Source organism: Kogia breviceps, chromosome 4 (assembly GCF_026419965.1).
Source record: "Kogia breviceps isolate mKogBre1 chromosome 4, mKogBre1 haplotype 1, whole genome shotgun sequence".
NCBI lineage: Eukaryota > Metazoa > Chordata > Mammalia > Artiodactyla > Physeteridae > Kogia > Kogia breviceps.
In genome coordinates, this window is record NC_081313.1 from 7,180,586 (window position 1) to 7,205,528 (window position 24,943).

The following is a 24,943-nucleotide window of genomic DNA, read 5'->3' on the forward strand; positions in this document are numbered from 1 at the left end:
CATTCAGCACCTTTGTGAGGAGGGACCAACAGTATTTTTAATATGGAGCTACTTGAACGTCAATATGGTTGAACCAGAGCGGTGTAAGCTGTGCCTGAGGAAGACCGGATGTCACTGTGTGATGCGGGCCTCAGCCTGGCCTGGGTGAATGACCAAGGGACATCGGTATCATTGTTACATAGTCCACGCTTGCTCTGCTGGCCTCATGACAGGCCAGTAAATCAGAGAGGGGCTGTAGAGGCAAGGAATACGACTTCACTCGGAAAGCTGGCAGACCAAGAAGATGGCAGGCTAAAGTCTCAAGATATCCATTTATTGGGGTTTGGATGCCAGTTTCTTTTATAGCACGGGGGGTGGGGGAGATGAGGAAGTAGAGTAAAAAGGCCATAAGTTTTGCAAACGTCCCCTGGAATGGCCAGCCTCAGGGAGGGGATGTGTTCATTTCTTCTTTCTTGCAGCCATCCACAGGTGGACAAGGTCTGCATGCTTCCCTGAAAAAAGTCACTTTGGTTTAATATTCAGGCAGAGGGGCAGGGTTCCCCGAGGCAGGCCATTATATATAGACAGTATCCTCTTTGTGAAGAAAAGCAGCAGAACGCAAAGGTTAAAGTAAAAGACACAGATCCAACACGTAGTCAGATTTGGCTCTTCCTTGTTACATCGTGGCCGATTAAAGCGCTAATGTTGGGATAACAGGTACCTACACGTGAGTCCTGGCTCTGTCCATAACCACTCCGTGACTTAAGTCAGGCCAACTGCCAGTTTTCTTATTTTTAACGTTAGGATACAGCGGTACATAACTCATAGGGTTGTTAAGACAATGCACATGCATGCAATGTCCTGACAAGAGTGCCTGACATAGAGGGAACCCAACGGAAGCCATCTTCCTTAGAGCAGTGGTTCTCAAACTTGAGCGTGTTTTCGATCCTCAGCAGGACACTCCGGGGACTTTGCGACCAGGTGCCCTGTTCTTTTACAGGCTCAGCTCCCACCACTGTATGAACAAACTGTGATCTCAGTAAATCACCTGCCTGGCTGTTCCCATTCCTGGGCCCCCTTCCCCTCCCTAGTTTCTTCCAGTTAAACTGGAGCAGCTGTGCTACTTCTATCAGGAGCCTCATGCACAGCCAGAATCAGTGTCTCCATCTGCTGATCCATCATCACCCTCTGTGGCTTCTTATTTCAGAATTATTTGTTATGATGTGTGCCATTCTTATATAGGAACATACCCAACGTTCTATGTGACACATAGATGACAATCTGGAACTGTTTCCTGAAGTGAACTGAGAAAATGTCCTCAATAAGGTGGCATATTATCAGAGAAGATAGAAACTTCTCAACTTCAGGGTGATCTTCCTGATACCAGTGTCTTGGTACGTAACGGTGGCATGCCAAAAATGATAAGACATTGCAACAAACTCTATTGCTTTTAAATGAATGTGAGAAAATATTTCAATAAAAAGTCATGTCACTCTTTTGATGCAAGTCCAGTATAATGACAGAAGTGACTAGTGACAAGTATATTCTTAAAGTATTAAATGAGTAATCACCTTTTCTGTTGATGTAAACTTTCAGGAAGCAATTTCTGAACTTTATTAACCTAGAATACTATTAGATCATGTCAGGTCCCTGGTCGTATAGGCAATTCCTTAGAGGCCAAATTTTGTACCTATAGAAAGATAAAAAGAAGTCAACTCAAAGTGTGGCCTTGTTGCCTTTATTCAAGCTTGTTTCACTTCAAGTAAAAACTGTTGATTCGGTAGGATGGTAAAGTATATATCATTCACATTTAATATGCAGAAAAACTAGTAGACACTTCTAAAAAAATCTAAGATCATAATACGTGTGGAAAGTGAGTGTTTAATGGGATACAATGGTTCTCGGTTGTATTGGGTTCACTTGAATGAGTTGGGGCGCCAAAGACATCTATCACACGCCTAATATTATGTTGCTTATTGGAACAGGTTTGGGCTTTGAATTTGGTCATCGACACCTGTCTTCACATTCTAACCCTTAACGAGTTTGGCTATGATGCAATTTCCATTATTTCTCTGTGCCGCAATTTTTCTCTCCCACACAGAGAGAAGGAGATTTTCACTTCTTCACATGCTGGAAAACTAAATGTGATACAGTACTCAAAGTGCCTGACAGAGGAATCACTATTTTTCTGTTTATTTTGTTTCTTTGTTTTTCTTTTTTTGGGAATGTCGCAGGCTTCTAGGATCTCAGAGATTTTAGAGGCTGCATGGGTGATCTCATTTCCTTATTTATGAAGGCATATAGAATATGGTACTGATATTAGGGGCAAAGGATGAATTAAACAATGAGTAGTATTTACTCAATAACAGGTCATTGCTACAAAGAAATTACTGGACATAGACACCAAAAAAACTGGGTTTGAGACACTTTCAAAATGGGCATAATTATCTTTTTCTTCTCCCACAGATGTCTGTAAGATTCAAATCCAATAAATGGAAGTCCTTTGAACACACACATATACACACATGAAGGATATTGATTTTATTCTGAAAATTAAAGAGGAATTAAACATAAAGGAAAATATGCAACACACTATACTATAAAATAATCTAATTGTTCATCATTTTCACTGGATTCTCTTCAAGAACTTAGAATATGGATATTGAACACTCCCCACCACATATTCTTTCAACCAGCAAACTCTGTGCTGGACTCTGTGACAGGCAGGATGTCCATGCTATGAACAAAAAGAACACTGTTCTGCCTTCAGAGAACCCTTTGTTAAGCTGAAAAGACAGACATTAAACAAATAGGAAACAAGAAAACAAAGACAACTTTAACTGCACATGTGTTAAGTCCTATAAATGAAAACAATTATGAAAAAGCAGTTATGAAAAAGAAACTGGGGAGGGGGCGGGGCCCTGATTTGGACCCAGGTCAGGGCAGTCTCTGCCAGGGTGATGTCTCTCCTGAGGTGGGAAGGATGCACGGAGGTGAGGCAGGTGAGGCTGGGGTGGTCTGGGGAAGGGGAGGGGTAAGTTCTCCAACATCCTCAGCTAAGACAATGGGCCACCGTGGCTGTGGCTGGACGTTAGAGAGCAAGGGCGGTGTCGGGAGTTGGGGTGGAGAGAGGGCATATGAGAGACTTTATTTTAACCCACGCGCAATGGGAATCCATGGAGGGCTGTCCCAGGGGAACGGCAGGATCCAATCAAGGACTGCAAAGGTCACTCCAGCTGCTCTGCACAGAGTACACAGGAGGGGAGCAGGTGGGTGAAGGTGGATCAGCAAGGACAGCATCCCTGCCACCAGGGGTGTGGGGGGAGGAGGGCCTCTCACTCCTGGGAGGGGAGGGGGGAGGAGGGCCTCTCACTCCTGGGAGGGGAGGGGGAGGAGGGCTTCTCACTATTGGGAGGGGAGGGGGGAGGAGGGCTTCTCAGTACTGGGAGGGGAGGGGGAGGAGGGCCTCTGGCTCCTGGGAGGGGAGGGGGGAGGAGGGCCTCTCACTCCTGGGAGGGGAGGGGGAGGAGGGCCTCTCACTCCTGGGAGGGGAGGGGGGAGGAGGGCTTCTCAGTACTGGGAGGGGAGGGGGAGGAGGGCTTCTCACTATTGGGAGGGGAGGGGGGAGGAGGGCTTATCAGTACTGGGAGGGGAGGGGGGAGGAGGGCCTCTCACTACTGGGAGGGGAGGGAGAGGAGGGCCTCTCACTACTGGGAAGGGAGCGGGGAGGAGAGCATCCTGGGTACTGGGATGAGAGGAGGGAAGACTGGACCCAGAGGGAGGGAAGGAGGTAAGTGGAGTCGGGATATATTTTGCAGGTAGGAAGGCCAGGTAGATTTGCTTAAATTATCACAGCCAGACTGCATCATCATCTATCTCGCTGTGTGGGAAAGGCAATTATATGAGCAGGAGGAAATAGCATGACTCTTTTAAAAAGAAAATTTTGCTTGACTAATGGCTTTTGAAAATTATTTGCAAATATGGTTTAAAATGTTGTATAACTCTATTTTCCTCATGGGAAAAAATAGCAATATTCTAGTAATTTCTCAAAAAACAATTAAAGCAAAGTATTGGGTGATGCTAAGAGTGATAATTAGCAATTATTATAGTCAATCTTACTGTTTCATTTATCCCCAAATTGAAAGTTTATCATCATAATTCTATAGTAATGATTTTTATCATTATTAGTTTTTGTGATTATACTTCAGCAGTATTATCATACATTTTCATTTGCTACTTCTACTTTTCTAAAGTTTCCCTACATATATTTTTAGAGACATTTTTATGTTAAATTTTTCAATGTATTAAGCATTCAATAATTATATTACTAACAGCTCTATTTGTATTTTGATCCTCTTGTCTTTTTAAATTTTTATTTATTTATTTATTGTGGTACGCGGGCCTCTCACTGTTGTGGCCTTTCTCGTTGCGGAGCACAGGCTCCGGAGGCGCAGGTTCAGCAGCCATGGTTCACGGGGCCCAGCCGCTCCGTGGCGTGTGGGATCCTCCCGGACCGGGACACGAACCCGTGTCCTCTGCATCGGCAGGCGGACTCCCAACCACTGCGCCACCAGGGAAGCCCCTCTTGTCTTTTTTTAAACTTGATTTTATAGCAAGGGCATTGCAAGATATAGCAGGTTTTCATAACCATTTTAAAAATAGATGTACTTAGAATGATATTTCTCTATAATTTTGATAAAGTAATAATAGCATTATGACTAGTTTGTCAAGGAATGGAAGAGGAACTTTTCACTATAGATACATAAATCATATACATAAATCATACAATAAACTGGCCAGCCCGCTAGCATCTGAGATAAATGTCTTCAGCTTTTGTTCATCACCACATTTAAGCTTGTTTCCTCCTCTGCATTATTATTAAGCACTCATTTATCCCTGCTCCAGCTCTGTCTGCACTCATGGGACTCCCTTCTGGGGAGCTGGGCAGGCTGGGAGGATGCATGTTCTCTCACATGAGGTACGTAAGCTGTCTGAAATTCTTCATCCTCTTGGCGATTTTCTCACAGCAAATGTTTCCATATACTCCTTCCTTTTTAACGTATCCAGTGACTGATTCTGTAATGCGTCTTTCATTCACCCAGGCACTCATCAAAAGAACATAGTTTGCTCCATGACATCAATAATAGGAGAACTAGGGCTTCCCTGGTGGCGCAGTGTTTGAGAATCCGCCTGCCGATGCAGGAGACACGGGTTCGTGCCCTGGTCCGGGAAGATCCCACATGCCGCGGAGCAACTGAGCCCGTGAGCCATGGCCGCTGGGCCTGCGCGTCCGGAGCCTGTGCTCCACAACGGGAGAGGCCACAACAGTGAGAGGCCCGCATACCGCAAAAAAAAAAAAAAAAAAAAAAAAAAAAAAAAAAAAAAATAATAGGAGAACTACACCTGCTATTTGCTATGACTGAAGATGCTACCTATCAGCCAATTCATATGAAATACATTGATCGCAGCGGCAACACTAATAAAGTTTTATATCAGCTTCATGTGTCTTAAGATTCTGAATTGTGGCCAAAGCAGTAAATAATTAAGAATCAATCAACTCCACGGAGATTAATGGTTTCCAACTTAGCAGGAATCTCAGGAAGCCACCTATGGTACAGGGAGAAAGTCTTCCAAATTCCCAAGAGCTTCAGTTCATGACTTTATTGAGACACTTAGCCCTCCTGGAGGGGCAATCTTGGGGAAGAAAGAACTGGAGAATAAATTATCTTGGCTTCTCTTAGATGTTTTCAGTTTGGTCAGAACCAGCAAACCTTAAGCCACCTGCTTAGGATCAATGATGTCAAAAGTGTTTATCTTCCCTCTGAGACCTTAAAATTCATGTAACTTCAAATACTGGGGGTCAAAATAGGGCATGTTGAGTTGCTTTGATTCTATAGATAATATTAAATTACCCAGGAAATAAATCTAATTTTTTTTCTTCTCATAGTTCTGTCCTCTCTACAGAACCACATAGTTATAAGGAGACATTGAGTGTAGTCTGTCTTCTCCTAAAGAAAATAAATTCTATTAAAACTAGCAATGAAAGTTTTAACTCTTTGCATAATTCTGGAAAGTTGACATAGGCCTCATATCAGTCTCTCATTTTTATTTTATCAGCATAGCGATGCAGTGAAGAAGGATGGGGGTTATTGGCTCTATTTCACAGATGGAAAAGATCGGACAGGAAAGTTGTATAATTTCCCAAAGGACTTGAAGCTTGGACATGGGGGAGAGAGATTCAAGCCAAGATGTTCTCCCCCAGTAACCTAAGCCTCTTCACTGCTCCTTTCTTCCCACTGGCTCACAGTGCTTTGGGACAGGGGATTCATGTGAATTCTATTGGTTTAAGGATAAAGCTACATGAAAATCACAAATTTATTTAAATAATATTAGTACCTATTTTCATTATATTATTTTGTGTTGGCTTGGCTAGGTTTCTAACAAGTTATCAGTGGATTTGCACTCTTCTGATAATTGTATCAATAGATTAGTTTATTGCACTCCAAACCTCCCTCCCACCAAGAACAACTAGAAACACTAACAAAATAAAAGGGAATATCTGTCTGAAGGCTTTGTGGAACTAGGAAGACAGGAGAAGCCAAGATCCCAGAGATAAAAGGAAGTGCAGAGAAGCAAATTCACCATGAAAGATGAGTTTTTCCCTTGAACCATTTGTAAATTAAAAAGCTAGCTCCCACTGGCTCAGAAGCCAATCAGGTAACTAAAGCTGAGAGGTTAAGAAGCTGAGCAGAACTTCCAGAAGTCTCATTGCATTAGAGACACCAAAAATGGAGTTCAGGTCTCAGCAAGAGGAGAATGGCTGGCAATTAACGCAGGCATTCAGTGCAAATCCTGAAGGGCTACACACTAGGAGTAAGAACAAACTGAAATGCACCAACCCTTTAAGAAGAATACAGCTCAGCCTCTAGGTAGTTAACCCCTGATCAGTTTCAATTTATGGTTTGCTTCTGAGCCACTGGGTTCTGAATTCTTAGCTCACAAAATCTCAAGCGTCAATTGGTACTTAACAATGAATTATCTGCTTGTCAGAAGTAAAAACAGATCATCTCTAAGGATGATAACAAATTATCTTTACAACATTTAAAAATATACGTGTGGTGTTAAATTTTAAAATTATATACACACATTAATATGATCAAGAAATTAGATGGCAGGGCTTCCCTGGTGGCACAGTGGTTGGGAATCCTCCTGCCAATGCAGGGGACACGGGTTCGAGCCCTGGTCCGGGAAGATCCCATGTGCCGCGGAGCAACTAAGCCCGTGTGCCAGAACTGCTTAGCCTGCGCCCTGGAGCCCACGAGCCACAACTACTGAGCCCACGCGCCACCACTATTGAGGCCCATGCGCCTAGAGCCCGTGCTCCACAACAAGAGAGGCCACCGCAATGAGAGGCCTGCGCACCGCAGCGAAGAGCAGCCCCCACTGGCTGCAACTAGAGAGAGCCCGTGCGCAGCAACGGAGACCCAACGCAGCCAAAAATCAATAAGTTAATAAATAAATCTATTTTTTAAAAAAAGAAATTAGATGGCAAAACGGAGATTATCAATAAGGAAACTGAAGCCATAAAAGTGAATCTAATGGAAAATATAAAATTAAGTATATGCTATAAATATAATTAAGAGCATAATATATTGTTTGAGAACAGGATATTGAGAGCTGAAGAAAGGATTATTAAGCGGAAAGACAAGTCAAAAAAAATAGACTAAAACTGAGGGAAAATATGGTTCAGAGTATACAAGATAATATAGCTCATGATGAAAAAGATCTAACATTATTATGTTTAACTGGAGTTTCAGAAGTAGAAAAGAAAGGGAATGCAGAAGATCTGTATAGGAAAAAATAAATGACAAGAACTTTCAAAACTTGATGAGCAATAAACACTACACACTAAACAAAAAATATGAAGAGAAACACACTCATTGGAGTAAAAACTTTTAAAATTTAGGACAAACAGAAAATCAAGAGTGGATAGAGGGGGAAAAATACCCAGAAACTTCAATGACAAAAAAAGTTTGACAGAACTTCTCAGCTGAAAAAATGCAAACCAGATAATCATCAACATGTTGAAATAAAATATATGCCAAACTAGAATTCTATCCCCACCTAAATATCATTCATTTTTAAAAGACAAAATAAAGATACTTTCAGACAAATTAAAAATTGGTGGAATTTGTAACCTCCACACCAAATAAATTATCCCAGATAGGAGGACAGAGATACAGAGAAGAAAAAGAGCAAGAGAAAGAATTAAAAATGTGGGAAAACACCTAAATGAATACTGACTTTCTCAGACAAGTATATTGTTTCACTGAGTTTTAAATATCTAGATTATTAAAATATATGGCAACAATAGCACAAAATATGAAAGAAAAGCAAGTAAAGTGTTCTAAATTCCATGTAGTAGTAAAAGTAAAAAGCATGGATTCGGGTTGTAAACTCTCTGGCATTTGCGCACCAAGAGACACGAATAAGAATGTTATAACAGCAGTATCTGGAATAGAAAAATGAAACCTGGAAACAACCCAAAGAGTCATCAACAGGAGAATGTCTAAATAAAGTATGTTTCATTCATACAGTGGGGAACTATACAGTGATAAGAATGGACACACAGTATGAATGAATGTCAAACACACAAGAAGCAAAGCACAGCAGAATACTACTGTTCATGACTTTCCTTATAAAATTTTCAAAAAGCATTAAAGCTTAGCTATGCTATGTGAAGTGAAGATAGTATTTTCCAACTCAGAGAAGAGAAAAGAGCTCGTGATAGTGAAGCGCAGAGGTGAACTTCTGATGTGCTGGAAATGTTTTCTTTCTTGATATGGGTGATGTTTACATGGTGGGTTCACTTTGTGATAATTCATTACATAGGACATCTATTGTTTCTGCACTCTTCTGTACATATGGTATACTCCAATAGAAAAGAAAGGAACGATATCTTTGAAACTAGCAAGTAACGATAATCTGTGGCCCCTGATTCTCAGGGTAATATAGAATGCCCTTTTTTCCAAAAGGCACCAGTGTTTGTGCCAGGCTGGAATCTCTACTGAACCAAAATATCTGCTTTTGCTAACTCCTGCAAATTTTCCTTTGTTTTCCCCAATGTTGATATTTTACTGAGGCTGGAAGGAATAAGGGAGAGGATAAACAGGAAGCGTGAGGATAGTGCGGAGTTGCACGAACATGAGCCGTACAGAGAGAGCAAGCCACCCACTTGACTGGCCTGGAGCTATGTTTATAAAGCAGTTAAGTTAGAATACATTGGGTTATATTAAGTAAAATGTCTCAAATTAAATTTAAAAATTAGAACAGAATTACTTATATTTATAACCATACCAACATTATTCATTTATAAGTTTACTTCTGCTGGAACATTACCCAGAGTGTAAGACTGGGTTGAGATGAGTTTACAATTCATTAGCAACTGTATTAAAAGATCAGAAATCAACCACTGGGATTTTTTCTAGTAAAATATAAAATGGAGAGTACACACAAGCTCCAGTACTTCTCACTAGAATACTATGAGTAATACTTTTATAAAGTTAGCTTTTCTTTATTCCTTTGAACACCCTTCTCTCTTTTATTTTTTAGTATGGAATGATGTGGAATAAAAAAGCTTTTTCTCCAAATCGGAAGTAGGCACCTAACAATATCATTGTACATTCCTTCTTTCGTTCATTTCGTGGTCTCTTATCTATTTGTCTTATGAAACCCCTGAGCTTTATGAGTCGGTTTTGAAATCAAACTCTACCAGATCCTTACAAAAATAGTACATGGGAAAAGGTATAACCAATAGACACAGAAGCTACATCATATTCAGAGGGGATTTTCTTTCTATGTTCATTCAAAGTCATTACTAAAACTCTGCAAACCTAAATCAATGGTTTATTTTACAGTAAAGATAGCAAATATGTAGGAGAAGTTATCTTTAGAATAAAATAAACATCCCAGAATGGAATGAGAATTTATTTTCATTCAATCCATTTGAGTCTCTAAACTATAACCAATTCACTTTCCCATTCTCTATGGGTTATTTCAAATATTTTCCCTTCTCCTAAAACTCCACTTCTACAGAAGCTCTCCTTTCTAGCATCTTTGGGAATTTAACCATTGCCTGATCTATGTCAGATTTTTATCACCAGTTCCACGCAGAAGTGCTTTCACTTGTATTCATCATTTCTTTCTCCCCTTCTGTCCTTGGGAGCAGGTGCTCCTGAATTAAGCCAAGCTTCTCCCCAGATACCCTGTGGACTCATCCACTTAGCCACCTCCTCAATTCACAGCAGCCCTGAACGAGTAATTCTCTTCTGTCTGCTCTATTTTCAACCTCACCTTTTTTTTTTTTTTTTTTTTTTGTGGTACGCGGGCCTCTCACTGTTGTGGCCTCTCCCATTGTGGAGCGCAGACTCCAGACGCGCAGGCTCAGCGGCCACGGCTCACGGGCCCAGCCGCTCCGCGGCACGTGGGATCCTCCCGGACCGGGGCACGAACCCGCGTCCCCTGCATCGGCAGGCGGACTCTCAACCACTGCGCCACCAGGGAAGCCCCTCACCTTTTTTTAAAATCTCCTCATCGGCATTTAAAAATGCTCAAGATTCTCCCTTCCTAAAAAAAAAAATGCCCTTGACCTTATATATTCCTCCAGTTACCCACATACCCCTCATTTCACACCAAAACCTTCTGGAAAATTTGCTACATTTTCCCCTCCATTTCTTCACCACTACTCGCCAACTCAATTATAGCTCTCGTTTCTCCCAACATGAAGTTCACACTGCTGTACATAAGGCCCTCGTGACTCTTTGCAGTCGGACCCAATGTTTCGCATCTCTTCCTGCCCAGAACGTGGTCCTCCTTCCCAGCGGCACTGCGTTCCACCCAGAGTCGGCAGCCTAGCGAGGGGCGCCGCGAAGATAAGAAACATCACCTTCCTGGCTCACTGCCCATCCTCCTGGGATCCTGCCGTGTTTCACAGACGAAGTAAATGCTAAACGCTTTCTACGGCTCTTGAAATATTTGGGCAATTATCTTCCAGAATGTTATGTCAGTTTATTATTCTACTTAGAAGTGCGCGAAAGGGCTGGATTTGACAACCCTGGCATATTTTCATTCTTTCTTTTTGTCTTGGCCGACGTGGTGAATGAGAAACGGTATTTTATATTTTTGAATTTCAATAAGACTGGGATCTTTTCCCACGTAGCTCTTGGCCCTTTGTGTATTGGGGGCTTGCATTTTTTAATTTTTTTTTTTTAGGAGTATAATCTTTAGATACTATGTTGTTATTTATTTATTTATTTATTTTTATTTATTTTTTTTTTTGCGGTACGCGGGCCTCTCACTGTTGTGGCTTCTCCCGTTGCGGAGCACAGGCTCCGGATGTGCAGGCTCAGCGGCCATGGCTCACGGGCCCAGCCGCTCCGCGGCACGTGGGATCTTTCCGGACCGGGGCATGAACCCGTGTCCCCTGCATCGGCAGGCGGATTCTCAACCACTTCGCCAACAGGGAAGCCCTTGGGGGCTTGCATTTTTATCTTTGGCTCATTTCCTTATACTATGTCTACTTCTTCCTGGTTTGTAAACACTCGAAAAATTGATGTGACTCTTTTGAATACATTTTTCACCTATAAAATATACCCCAATTATATATTATTTTAAGTCGATTTACATATATATAAAATACAATCAAATAAAATCAGCTCAGGGTATGGTACAAGATCACCAACTGTCATTAATAAAATACCAGCATCATGGTAAACTCAGCTTTGGGGCTGGGTAGATAGTAATAGGGCCAATGAATTACATCTTACTCAGAGCGAAGAAAAACCTTGAGTGTTTTACTAGTTCATTCTAGGACAGACACTATATTGCTTCTCAGTGAAGCTCGGACTTCTTGATTTTAGTCAGTCTTCAAGGCAGGAGGATTGCAGGCTTACTTCATAGAGAGCTGTGAGGTGCCTCCAATCTCTCCCGCGTGGGTGTGTCTGTCACTGTGATGAACAGCTGTTCTACTCCTCCTCTGGGGCTGGGTCAGGGGCAGTACTGGACGGTCGGGGTGGGCTGCAGAGCGGAGCAGAACAGCTGTCTCATCAGGCCCCAGTATACGTGAGAGTCAAACACTGGCTCTTTACAATTATGTGCTCTCGGTGCTGAAAAACAATGATATGCAGAAATCTGGACTAAGCAAGAGATTGTTTTCAGCTCTTCTCAGACAGACTCCACGTGGTTTCCTGGGCGCTCTCACCCCAGCCCTGTCCACCCCTTACCTGGAAGATGCAGCCGACCTTCCCAGCCTCCCTCCCTGTCGTGCTCCCTCCCCGACCGAGTTCCGCAAAGTCAGCTGATACGTCGCCCCAATCTTTGACTTCAGCGCTGTCACTCTCTCCAGGCTCTAAAGGATAAAAGTAGGTTTAGGATACCTAGTTCAATGTCTGGCAGTTACTCCCTGAAGAAACTATTTGTTCCTTTTCCAAACATTGTATGATAATGATAATTCTTTTTTGTCTTATTCGCTAGGTTGTTATGTTTTTTAGACTCCACATGTAAAGTGATACCATAAAGTATGCCTTTGTCTGACTTATTTCACTTAGCATAATGCCCTCTGAGTCCACCCATGTTGCTGCAAATGGCAAAATGTTATTCTTTTTTGTGGCTGGGTAGTATTCCATTGTGTATATGTACCGCATCTTTATCCATTCATCTGTGATGGACACTTAAGTTGCTTCCAGACTCACAGATTTAGAAAACAAACTAGTGTTTACCAGTGGGGAGATGGAAGCAGGGAGGCACAATATAGACGTGGGGAAAAAAGGGTCATCATGGGATTATATGAAATCATGTGTGTGAAACTTTCGAAAGTTGTAAAGCACTATAGAATTTAAAGAATCTTTCAGTCAATAAAAGAAATAAAGGTACTGAATCCACTCTTTACAGGTGGATTGTAAGCATCTCAGTACCCAGTCGAAAGCCTTGCATCCCCAGAGGTATCCATTTGCAGACAAGATCCTCTGTCCCCCTCTTCATTCTCCCCTAAAGGACCCGCGGACCCAACTCCCTTTGACCTGCCTTCTGCATTTACTAGGAGTCCCGGCTCCTCCCTGGGACCGCCCCCACCCCCCGACCTGACTCAGGCTGGGAAGACCCTGTCTTTCGCCCAGACACTGTTTTTCCTCCAGCCCACATGCCCATGAGGACCTCAAACTCCCAGTGTGGGTGTGATGAGCAGTACAGCATCCCAGAGCCTCAGAAAATGCTGCATCTGGTCACACCCTGACCCCTGGGTCCGAATTTTAACAACATCTGGTGGCCGGTCAATGCTTCTTCAAGTCTGAAAGCACTGAGGCGACCACCCTCTATGTGGGACTAACCCACAGCTTTCAGCGCCTGTTTCCTTAGCTGCCGAGAAGCATCCCTCGGCCTCTCCTTCCCTTTGCCCCTGGGCTCTCCAGGCATTGGCAGCGATCACAAATCCACTGCGCCTTAACCCCAGTCCCTCAGCCTCCTGACCGACAGGTCTCAGGGCTGCCTCCCTCTCTTACCCAGAGCTTCTGCTGAGGCAACTCTGGACCTGCCCGCTGGTACCTGGATTCCCTCATGTCCCACATGGGGCTCAAGGCTACACCTTCCCACAGAGTCTGTGGCTCAGCCCCTGCTCAGCCACATGTGGCCCTGGCCTGACAGACCCCAGCACCCCCTGCTTTCAGGTGACAAGTAAATGCACCCCTCACCTGGGCCTCCCCCTGATGCAGGGGGTCCCACACATAGGATTTCTGAGATTCCTGAAGAGGAAGGGGCTTCCTGGGACCGCGTGCTTGCCCTGGGCACTGCTGGTATTACTGGTATTAGGGGGAGAATCAGAGATCACAGAAGTACCTTCTCTCCAACACTCCTCCCTGTACCAGACGACGCAAAGAGAAGACCCAGTAAGAGCAACCGGGAAATCTAAGCTTATATGTGGGATAATGATCTGCCCAAGACAGCTTGTTTTAGTGAGGCAAATGCCACCTGCAATTTGTGGGGAGGGAAATCCAGTATTCGTTGCAAATCCCCCGGACGTTGGTTTGGGTTTGTAATTCCAAGGGAAAAAAAGGACAGAAACAAAATCCCCCACTTTGCTGCCCTACACTCTACCCCTTCAATGCCCACACATGATTCTCAGAAAAAAGGAGGCAAGTACGAATAAAAAGAAAAGGCCAAATGGCAACAGTACTCACGTCTGATTCCTGTTGCTTTCGGAATGGTGAAAATCGCTTAACTCATTCGAATACAGAAGCCACTCTGATTAGCTCTTATGTGATCGTAGCACATAGAACACTGATAAAAGATTTGGTTGATGAGCTGAGCTATTAAACATTTATAACAGTTTATATTCATTCAGATCAATTCATATTGACTTCTCATGAAGTCTGATTATATAGATCAAATTGAGGAAGAAATTTTGTAATCATGCAGTTACTGTCAAAGATGGTAATTGCCAACATAGATTAAGTCAGGTGAAAATGGCCTTCATTTCATGCCTCAGTTACGAATTTTCACTGATCCTTGCAATTTTCCATTAAGAGGACAAAATAGAACATCATTCAGTCTAGCCATTTGACAATAAAGATAACTGCTAAGCAGGCTAGTTCTTTCTAATGGTGGCATGTCATTTCTTCTTTGATTTTTCAGAAAAGTTTATTATTTTCTTCTAACATCTCTTTCCTTTTTACCAAACTTGTAATCATAATAACTAGTAAAACATATCGAGACTACTGTATCACTTTAAAATAAGGTGAATATTTGTCTAAATTTGTGAGTGTGTATGTGTGAAATATGAAAGTATGAAAGGTTAAATGCAATCGGGGTAAGTTAAAGGAAAAATCAGTAGATAGTAACGACCTTATATTTGTCTAGTTCTGTGTTTCTTCTTGTTTTATCTTCTAATAAGTGCCTGTGGTCACATCTGGTTGCTGTCTTTCATGATGATTGTTAAGATGTCTGGAATTCTATTGATACTTCTCCTCATATTATTTTGTAACTTGTTTCAGAGTTTCCTGCAACTGCAAGTGATAGCAAACTGAATAATGAGAATAGACTAATTAAATTTTCTCCAGAGGCACCAGAAGGGTAGATGCACTCTGGTTGGGAAGAGTATCTCCAAACTGAACCTCAGAACCAAGTTCCTCCTACCTTCCTGTTCTGCGATCCTTAAGTTCTGCCTTTCATCCTCACATTCACGGAATGGTTGCTGTGCCTCTAGGCATCACATGTGTACTCCAGGCGGCAAAAAAGTAAGCGGGAAAGGGCAAAAAAAGTGTGCCAGCTGAGTCTGACACTTTTTATCAAAAAAAGAGCAGCTTCTCCAGAAGGCCCGCCCCAAAATTTGGATTCTTTCTTATTGGGCAGAATTTTGTCACATGGTCACCACTAGCTAGAAGGCAGCCTGGAAAATCGAGATTTTTTTAGCTGGACACATGGCTGCCCAAACAACGTAGAGGTTTCCTTAGAAATGGAAGAAGAGGGGTAATAAATTTGGGTAGACTAATTACAGTGTCTTCTGCAGTTCCTGCTATGGTTAGGGTATAGTTATACGGTTATTTTAGATGTAATAATTAACACTGGATATGAGTTAGAGACATGTAAGACTCATAATATTTGTGGTCTGAGAAGAGAGAGCTGTGATCCAGTAGGGAATCATTAAACACTGTCTGACTAGTGTGTGGCCGTGCTCATAGGATTGTCAGATGAGCCCCCGGAGAACGGCTCTGGTACAGCTGCTGGTGCTGTTAGTGTGTGTTCCCTGGGTGTCCTGGTAGGAGAGTGGGTGGAGAATGGCAGGGGGTGAACCGGGAGAGAAGGGGCTCCAGAGGTGCAATGTGGACGGGGAATGGCTTACAGAAACCCTGAGAAGGTTCACTCCTGTGCAGGGCTTCAGATACTGCATCACCGTTTCCCTTGATACTGTGTTCATCACAAGTAAGTATATTTTCCTGAAGTCCTGCAAACAGAACACTGTCTAATTTCTCCACAGGACACTGACCACCCCAGCGGGTCCAGTGATGGTCATTATAAACACAATAATTTATCCAACCTGTGCTGGTAACTGAGGTAGATTTTTTTATTGATCCTGCAGCAGATGCTGTGTTGGGTTCTTCATCTGCAGGGTCTCTTCTAACCCTTGTAAAAACCCTGTGAAGCAGGAATTATTAACCCCATTTACACACGTGTACCCGTGACCAGGCAGATCTCCTGCTGACCCAAGTCCACATGTCTACAGCATTGTATTATTCAGGGCTCTTCAGAGAAACAGAACCAACAGAACAAATACAATACCTGTGTGTGTATGTAGTGTGTGTGTGTGTGTGTGTGTGTGTGCGCGCGCGCACGTGCGCGTGTGCGTGTGTGCACCTGTATGCGGGTATATGCGCATCCAGAGAGCAGGGAAGGGGAGAAACAGAAGTACCCGCTGATCAAGTTAGAGCCTCTTGGTCCAGCCATGCCCGAACTAGATTTCTGCTCTGGGAGCCATTAAATTCTCATTTTAGATTAAGCTAGTTTGAGCTGTGTTTCTGTTTGGGTAGAATCTTTTCAACTGCATTTAATAAGCATCTCTTCTTTCCCAGCTGCCAAATGGATAACAAGCTATACACATTTCCCTTTGAGGGGTTCTCCTTTCAGCATACATGAGCTATCTCCAGGGTCGGGGGGGAAAAGAACATGTCAAGTGCAGCTATCACAAAAAATAAAACATGCACAAATACACCAACACCGAGTTTCTAGCCATGAGAGAACTGTCCCTGCAAGGGTCTGAATGTGTAATTTTGAAGTCATGATTTAGAAAAATGGATTTGTACTCTTGTATAAAGAAAATGGGGCTTCCCTGGTGGCACAGTAGGATCCCACATGCCGCGGAGCGGCTGGGCCCGTGAGCCATGGCCGCTGAGCCTGCACATCCGGAGCCTGTGCTCCGTGACGGGAGAGGCCACAACAGTGAGAGGCCCGTGTACCGCCAAAAAAAAAAAAAAAAAAAAAAAAAAAAAAAAAAATTAGGATTCTTAGTAGAATAGTTGATATTCTTAGATTGTGTTAAATCGTTTTGCATCAGGAAAATAAACTGAGTTTCGATCTGTGATGATACACATAATCTTTCTTTCATACGGAAGTCCTAATACGATGTGTCAGACGGCATTTATATTCTCTCCCACCACTACTATGACAATTGCATCCTGAAAGGAGCACTTTCCTTTCCACTTAGGCCATTGTGAAACCCTCTGCCTCGTTTCTATCCCTCTGTGAGCATAAACTCTGCTTTCTCAATACGCCCTTTCACGCAGTCACTTTAAAATATAACCAGCTTATTCTCTCTTTAAAATATCTATTTTAAAATCTTTATAATTTCGGGAACTCATTGGCCATGTTTCATGTTGACAAGAAAATCATCTGATTATATGCTATATATTGAATGTATTCCATATGCACACAGCCAGACTTACTCTTCAGAAAGTAGTTTAGTAGCATAAATTGAAGACAAGCAAATTTACACACCTAAAAATAGATGTGGAGTTCTTTTATTCCTTTACTAATTTTCCAAAATGGTTGCCCTTGCATCCCAGCATTTTAAATCTGGCTAAATAAGGAAAAGCTAAATTCCTCTTAATCGTCTCAGATGTATCACCATGTCCCATAACTTCTCTTTCTGAGCAGGACATTCTCTCCCCTGACCAGACTTCCCTCTGCTGGCACTTAGCATCTCCCAAATCCAAAAATAACAGCTAATTTACAGGCCGCTTTGTTTCCGCTTCTACCTAGTTCCGTGCCAGTTGTGAAGAACCATTTAACTAAATTACTGGTGAAGATGATCAACCTTAAATTGACACTGTTCGAACCAATTATTTAAAGCACATTTAGTGATTTGTTTTGTTTGTTTTCTCTTTTCCTCCTTTGGGCTTCCAGAAGTAGAAGAGGTTTGTGTATTAGATTAAATCATAAGCAAATTTGTCTTTGACCTTGTTTCCCAAGGTGGGGAGTCATATGACTAGTTGAGGGTCATACAGATTGTTTCTGAGTTGGAAGAAGGCTTTGATTCGTGTGAAAACAACCAGGTTCGGAATGGACAGGGTCACAGGTGGAACATCCTCTGGAATGTGGGTAGTGGGGTTTCATTTGCACATGACACTTGGGGAACTCGGTGAGCCCCAAGTGAACTTTTACTTGTGAGTCTGCCAACAACTGTGGCTATAAGACATAGCTGTGGAGTCTCCGGTGATTATCTTTGGAAAACCATGTGAGATCCAAGAGACTGCTAAAGCATAGAAAAAGATACTCTTTTTTTTTTTTTCATTACAAAAATGGCTAAAAGGAAAACCTTCCAAAAATCCAGGCGTAGATAGTCAAATTTAACACATAAAAGTACTGGAATGAATTGCCGAAGAATCCATTTGTACTCACTTTCACAATCATAAGGGATTAGGTCCAGAAATCTATGGAGCTTTGTGAGGAACTTATTCAAGAAGACCAAACCAATTTACTCAGCTCTTATGACATGCCTGAAAGCAGACAGGGCTGGTCTCCTGCAAAAGCCATTGCTCCTTCCTACTCGCAGACCACAGCTTAGAAAGTTTGGTCCTTGAGGTCCTAGAAGAGAAACACAAATCTCCTGTAAAGTTAGCCAGCACTGCAAGCCAGTAAACTGAGGATATAACCAGACATAATTCCCAGCAACTATTTACTAAGAAAATCAACCCTGGGCAAAAAAACACAAAAACCAAAACTTAAGAAGAGGCTCTCAGTATGATTATAATAAAATTAAGCAAAAGAGAAAACATACGTTGCACTGTATTAATATATCTCTATTGGAACTTTGCCTTCTGGGGCCTTAATTGCTTAGTCATCTTAATTCATCTTATATTTTATTCAATAATCCAATAATATTGTTACTTACTATTAGGATTGGTAATATTGAAGGAATACTATTACTATTAAGTATATGCAATTTCACATGCAACGGAACCCCAGTAATGATGCCGCCACAATTTCTGATTTGAAAGAGGAAGGATCTGGGTCTTCATCAGTTCACATAAAGTGTCCCAAATACACACAGTGAGCGGCAAGAGCAGCGATCTGAGTCAGGTTGTCTGAGCCCAGAGCCACGTCCTGCACACTTATCCATCGCTGCCTCCCAAATTCCTATACTTACTATCTGGGATTTAAACATTGAAAAGGTTCTTGAAACCAAGGTCACTAACTTCACCTCTGCTGGAGGCTTGACTTGTGTAGTTGTAGAAAATCCTCCCTCTGAGATTGTCTTTCTCTCAAGATGTTTAAATCAACTTTTGTAGCAGGTGCTTAAATTAAATGTCCACAGGGCCAGGCAGGTAACCTGAATGTGTGATTTCTCCAAGTATAAGAAGATACATTTCAAATATCTTCACCCATCTGGTAGGCTGTCTTTTTGTTTTGTTGATAGTTTCCTTTGCTGTGCAGAAGCTTTTTAGTTTGATGTAGTCCCATTTGTTTACTTTTTGTTTTTGTTTTCCTTGCCTGAGGAGACATATCTGGAAAGATATTGCTAAGACTGACATCAAAGAATGTACTGCCTCTGTTATCTTTCAGAAGTTTTATGGTTTCTTGTCTTTTTTTTTTTTTTAACATCTTTATTGGAGTATAATTGTTTTACAATAGTGTGTTAGTTTTCCCTCTACAACAAACTGAATCAGTTATACATACACACATGCGCCCACATCTCCTCCCTCTTGCATCACCCTCTCTCCCACCCTCCCTATCCCACCCCCCCAGGCGGTCACAAAGCACAGAGGTGATCTCCCTGTGCTATGCAGCAGCTTCCCACCAGCTATCTAATTTATATTTGATAGTGTATATATGTCCCTGCCACTCCCCCACTTCGTCACAGCCCACCCCTCCCCCTCCCCATATCCTCAAGTCCATGCTCGAGTAAGTCTGTGTTTTATTCCCGTCCTACCACTAACCTCTTCATGACATTTTTTTCCCTTAGAGTCCATATATATGTGTTAGCATACGGTATTTGTTTTTCTCCTTCTGACTTACTTCACTCTGTATGACAGACTCCAGGTCCATCCACTTCATTATAAATAACTCAGTTTCATTTCTTTTTTGGTTTCTTGTCTTACATTCAAGTCTTTCATCCGTTTTGAGTCAGTTTTTGTGTACCGTGTGAGGTAGCGGCCTAGTTTCTTTCTTTCTTTTTTTACATGTGGCTGTCCAGTTTTCCCAACACCATTTATTGAAGAGGTTGTCCTTTCTCCATTGAATGTTCTTTGCTCTTTTGTCATAAATTAATTGTCTATATGTGCTTGGGTTTATCTCCAGGATAAAGAAGATGCAGAATATATATAAAATGCGATACTACTCAGCTATAAAAAATATGATGAAATCTTGCCATTTGCAACAACATAGATGGACCTTGAGGGCATTGCGCTGAGATAAGTCAGAAGGAGAGAGACAAATGCCACGTGATGTCACTCACATGTGGCCTATAAAAAACTAATAAACAAACAAACAAAAAACCAAAATAAATGAACAAACCAAACAAAAATGAATACATAGATACAGAGAACAGAGTAGTGGTTACCAGAGGGAGAAGGGTGGAGGGAAAGGTGAAAAGAGTGAAGGGATCAGCTGTCTGGTGACAGATGGAAAATAAAATTTTGGTGGTGAGCACATCTCAGGATACACAAAATTAGAAACATAATGTTGAACATGTGGAACTTATATACTATTAGAAATCAATGCTACCTCAAATAAATAAATAAAAATACAAGACGAAGAGGTCTGTATCTAAACATACACACACATGTGTGCTCACACAAATACTACCCCAGGCATTCAAATTCACTTTTTTTTTTTTTTGGTATGCAGGCCTCTCACTGTTGTGGCCTCTCCCGTTGCGGAGCACAGGCTCCGGACGCGCAGGCTCAGCGGCCATGGCTCACGGGCCTAGCCGCTCCGCGGCACGTGGGATCTTCCCGGACCGGGGCACGAACCCGTGTCCCCTGCATCGGCAGGCGGACTCTCAACCACTGCGCCACCAGGGAAACCGTCAAATTCACTTTTATAACACAATATAGGCTGACCGAAGGAAAGTGCTCCACAATCCAGATTGCACTTGTGGGCAAGCATTTGTGATCCTATTTCTGATGTCAGCAATAAAATCAAGTGAGAAAAGTGCTCTTTTAAAACTTTGCTCAAAGTACAATTCGTGAAGAAGATTCAGACTTTGAGGTACCTTTGTGAATGCTCTGAATAAGTAGGTTGTAAATGGATATTCTTTCACAAGATTGAAAAGGAAAACTATTGAAATGAAGTAATAAAATTATACTGTTATTCTGAGGGCTGTTACACTGAGCTGTAGTGGAATAAAAATTGGGCCATACTTATATTCTAATTATATGCATTGTTGAATGCTGCTGCTGTTATAGACTTTTAAGTTTTTCAGAGGTTAAAGTCTTTTGTTCTTATCTGATGTGAACAATCTTCAGTTATTATAAATGAAAAACTAGGGATGCCAAAATGAAATATTCAACTCATGCAAACTCCTTGAGCATTTGAATGTATTCTGTAGCAAGTTGACTGAGAAAGATAAGGTTCTGAGCTTCTATAATTCATCTTTGTTTAAATTGTAAAATAGTCTAGTGTTGAATCAAAAATGACTGGGAATTATATTTACCAGTGCTGGAGAATATTAAGGTACGATGTACAATGTAAACCTGCAACTGGGATTACCGTGATCACCGGGCCACTTCAACAATCATAATGTAACTACCTTTCGGAATCACTGTTTTGGAAGAAATAACCTTCTAAATTTGTACTTTAGCTGCCTTTGGTTGTCTATACCTTACATCAGCAGAACGTTGTGTTGACATTGGATTCACACTAATTTTCAACTGTAAATGGAAAAGCAGAAACATAAAAGAGGTAGGACTGTATCAGATGTCCATGTGAAGGCAGAGACACAGGGACAATGCCCTGTGAAGGTGGAGGATTGGAGTGGATGCATTTACAAACCAAGGAGCGCCAAAGATTCCCAGAGACGCACCAAAGGCTAGGAAGAGGCAAAGAAGGATTTCCCTACAGTTTTCAGAAAGAAAATGTCCCTGCCAACACCTTAAGTTCAGACTTCTAGCCTTCACAATCTTGAAACAATACATTTCTGTTGTTTTAAAGCCACCTGGTTTGTGGCACTTTGTTATGGCAACTGTGGGAAACTAATACAGTGGAAGAAGCAGAAATGAACCTAATCAGTGCAATTGCCAAAGACGTTGCCGTTTTACATTGGTTATCTTATTAATAACATTCCTTAACTCTCAAAAGTGACTCAGTTTGGATGAAAAGTATTAGATGTTAATTCTATACCTTGCATCTAGCCAGCTTCAACTCATCTTTAATTCCAAGTGTTCCCATTCTTAAGCATGTGAGTGGAGGGTACAAAGAGTTAAGAGATAAAGTGGACAGTATCCTAGTAGGAGGTGCTAATTTTAAATAATCTCTGAGATAGAAAAGAAGTGTAGGAAACATGTACTTAGTTGACATGTAGGAAAAGTGGTTGCTTCAGTTCCTAGCTCAGTTAATCTGCCTGTGAATGGCAAAGCATTCAAAAGATTCAGGAGCAGTGAGTAGAAACTCAGATAAAGAGAAGAGGACTCTGTGAGTTCCCATTTTTTACAGCTTTTAGCCAAGGCCAGGCTTCAGTCAGGGCCATGCTGGGTGTCTAAAACCCAGATGGAAACACAAGGCCTTATTGGCTTGAGAAGTGAAAGGACAGAGTTCAAGTGAACATGGAAGCTGGAAAGAGAGAAAGGAAATCCTGATATTGGGAAAGCCACAGTGGAAGAGCCCCAAATTCTGTATATAAAATACCCACGTCTCTGGCTGACTCCAGAACTATCCACGTGTAGTTCTACATGTAGACTAAGCTAAGTTCATCTAAGGCTAAATGAATAGAACAGGGATTTTAGCTACTGTCCATTTCCAAGGAGACAGGGTGGGGAATTTGAGTTTAGTCACAACAGAAAACTAAATCGACACTTTTGAGAGGAATATGTCAGACTTCAGAGTTTTTATGATGTCTCAGTCATAATGCACAAGATGCAATCCAAAATTACCAGATGTACAGGGCTTCCCTGGTGGTGCAGTGGTTGGGAGTCCGCCTGCCGATGTAGCGGACATGCGTTCGTGCCCCGGTCCGGGAAGATCCCACGTGCCACGGAGCAGCTGGGCCCGTGAGCCACGGCCACTGAGCCTGAGCGTCCGGAGCCTGTGCTCCGCAACAGGAGAGGCCACGACGGTGAGAGGCCCGCGTACCGCAAACAAACAAACAAACAAACACCAAAAAACAAACAAACAAACAAACCAAAATTACCAGATGTACAAAGAAACAGACAATGTGACCGTATACTCAAGAGAAAAGGCAATCAATGGAGACCTCCTTCCCTGCGACTTCAGCAAAAAAAGAAAAGAAGCAAAACACTCAGTTATAACCACTTTCTGGCATACAGAAGGTAGGCAGACCCTCCTGCCTCGGAGTACCCACAACATTCTCTTTTTCTTTTCACAGTTCCATGGTCAAGGGCCCTTACTTCAAACCCTCATCAATTAACTTTACCCTTTATTATGAGAGTGATGGACAAGGATAGGCTGAGTGGGAAAGAGTGGAAAAGAGGAGGAAAGAGGAGGGAAAGCAGTCTCGTTGTCCTAGTTAGGTGAGTTTGTTTTACCTTTATTGGACTTGAGGATATATGACATTTATGGGAGCTGCTAAGGATCAATTGTCGAGCTTTGGTGACCCTGCTGTTCATTTACTATACTTTGCAGGACTGAGCAGAGGAGGTTAACTATGTCCCTGTCAAAGACTGTGCATTGTCTCCATTTACCGCCAAGTCATATTTCCTAGTTGCTTTATCAATTTCACTCCGTAAGAGCTTAAAGGGCCCTGGGTATCATGTGATCTACTCTCCTCTTTTAAGAATTAGTCCCAGAAAGCTCAGTATGTTTACAAAGTTAAACAGCTGGTTAGTGTCAGTACTGGAGTACAACGCCATGCCGTGTCCCCGGCACCTACGTTCTCTGCACTTCAGCATCCTTCCACCCGACAATCGTTTGATTAATATATTGAATGTAATTTTGTCACATGCCTATCAGGTGCCGAGAATTGTCCTGGGAGATGGAAGTGCATTAGTGAGCGTGATAGTGGAGGTTTATGCCCTCAGTCTATACTTAGCATTCTGTCTTGGAAGCTATACATCTGACTTGGACTTTTAATCAACTGATAAATTACTTATATTTATTTTAAAATTTATAATTATTTATTAGAATATTCACTTCACTTGTTGATTTTCCTAAACTGTTACCCCTCTGCCCCTGTTTAAGTGAGTTTGTTAAATAAAACTAGAAGTTAAATAAAACCAGACATTGCAGAAAACAAAATGATAACCTATTTAACCTTTGCTATAACTAGGCTTGCTTCTAGGCATTGCTCCCTTCCATTTATGCTATTAATCATTCATTAATGATTAATATCTATGAATCATTCATTCATGTGACAATGGACCCATTAAAGACCATCTGAAGTGATACAACTTACACTCCATGGAATATTCTCTATTCCAGAGTCATTTAAACATCTTTTAGTTGCTATCCTCTTGCTGCTTTGTTCACTGCTGAGAGCAAAGAAAACAACAGAGTGAGTCATTACTTTCTACTTATTTCTTTTGGTAAAATTCATTGTTATCTAATAGAAATTCATTTTCCAAAAATTAAAAAAAAAAACATTTTGCATATTAGCATAAGATTCTTGTTGCTTTCCATGTTTGTCTTCTCTTTGTTGAAACTTGACTCATGATATCTGGCCTTCACGAATTGGCTGTAACTATTACAACTGAATTCAACTAAACTGTAAATGCAATGCAGACACTAAAATCATGTGGTTATTCATTTG

At 41.8% G+C, this 24,943-nt stretch overlaps 1 long non-coding RNA gene across 1 annotated transcript; it reads right to left on the reverse strand.

Annotated features, from left to right (window-relative positions):
• Positions 1-12,260: 12,260 nt before the first annotated feature.
• LOC136794150 (uncharacterized) lies at positions 12,261-24,662 on the reverse strand. The gene is made up of 4 exons (XR_010840514.1): positions 24,590-24,662; positions 18,421-18,606; positions 14,208-14,307; positions 12,261-12,385 (listed from the first exon to the last, which is right to left on the reverse strand). It is a non-coding gene; the product is annotated as an uncharacterized lncRNA (long non-coding RNA).
• Positions 24,663-24,943: the final 281 nt, after the last annotated feature.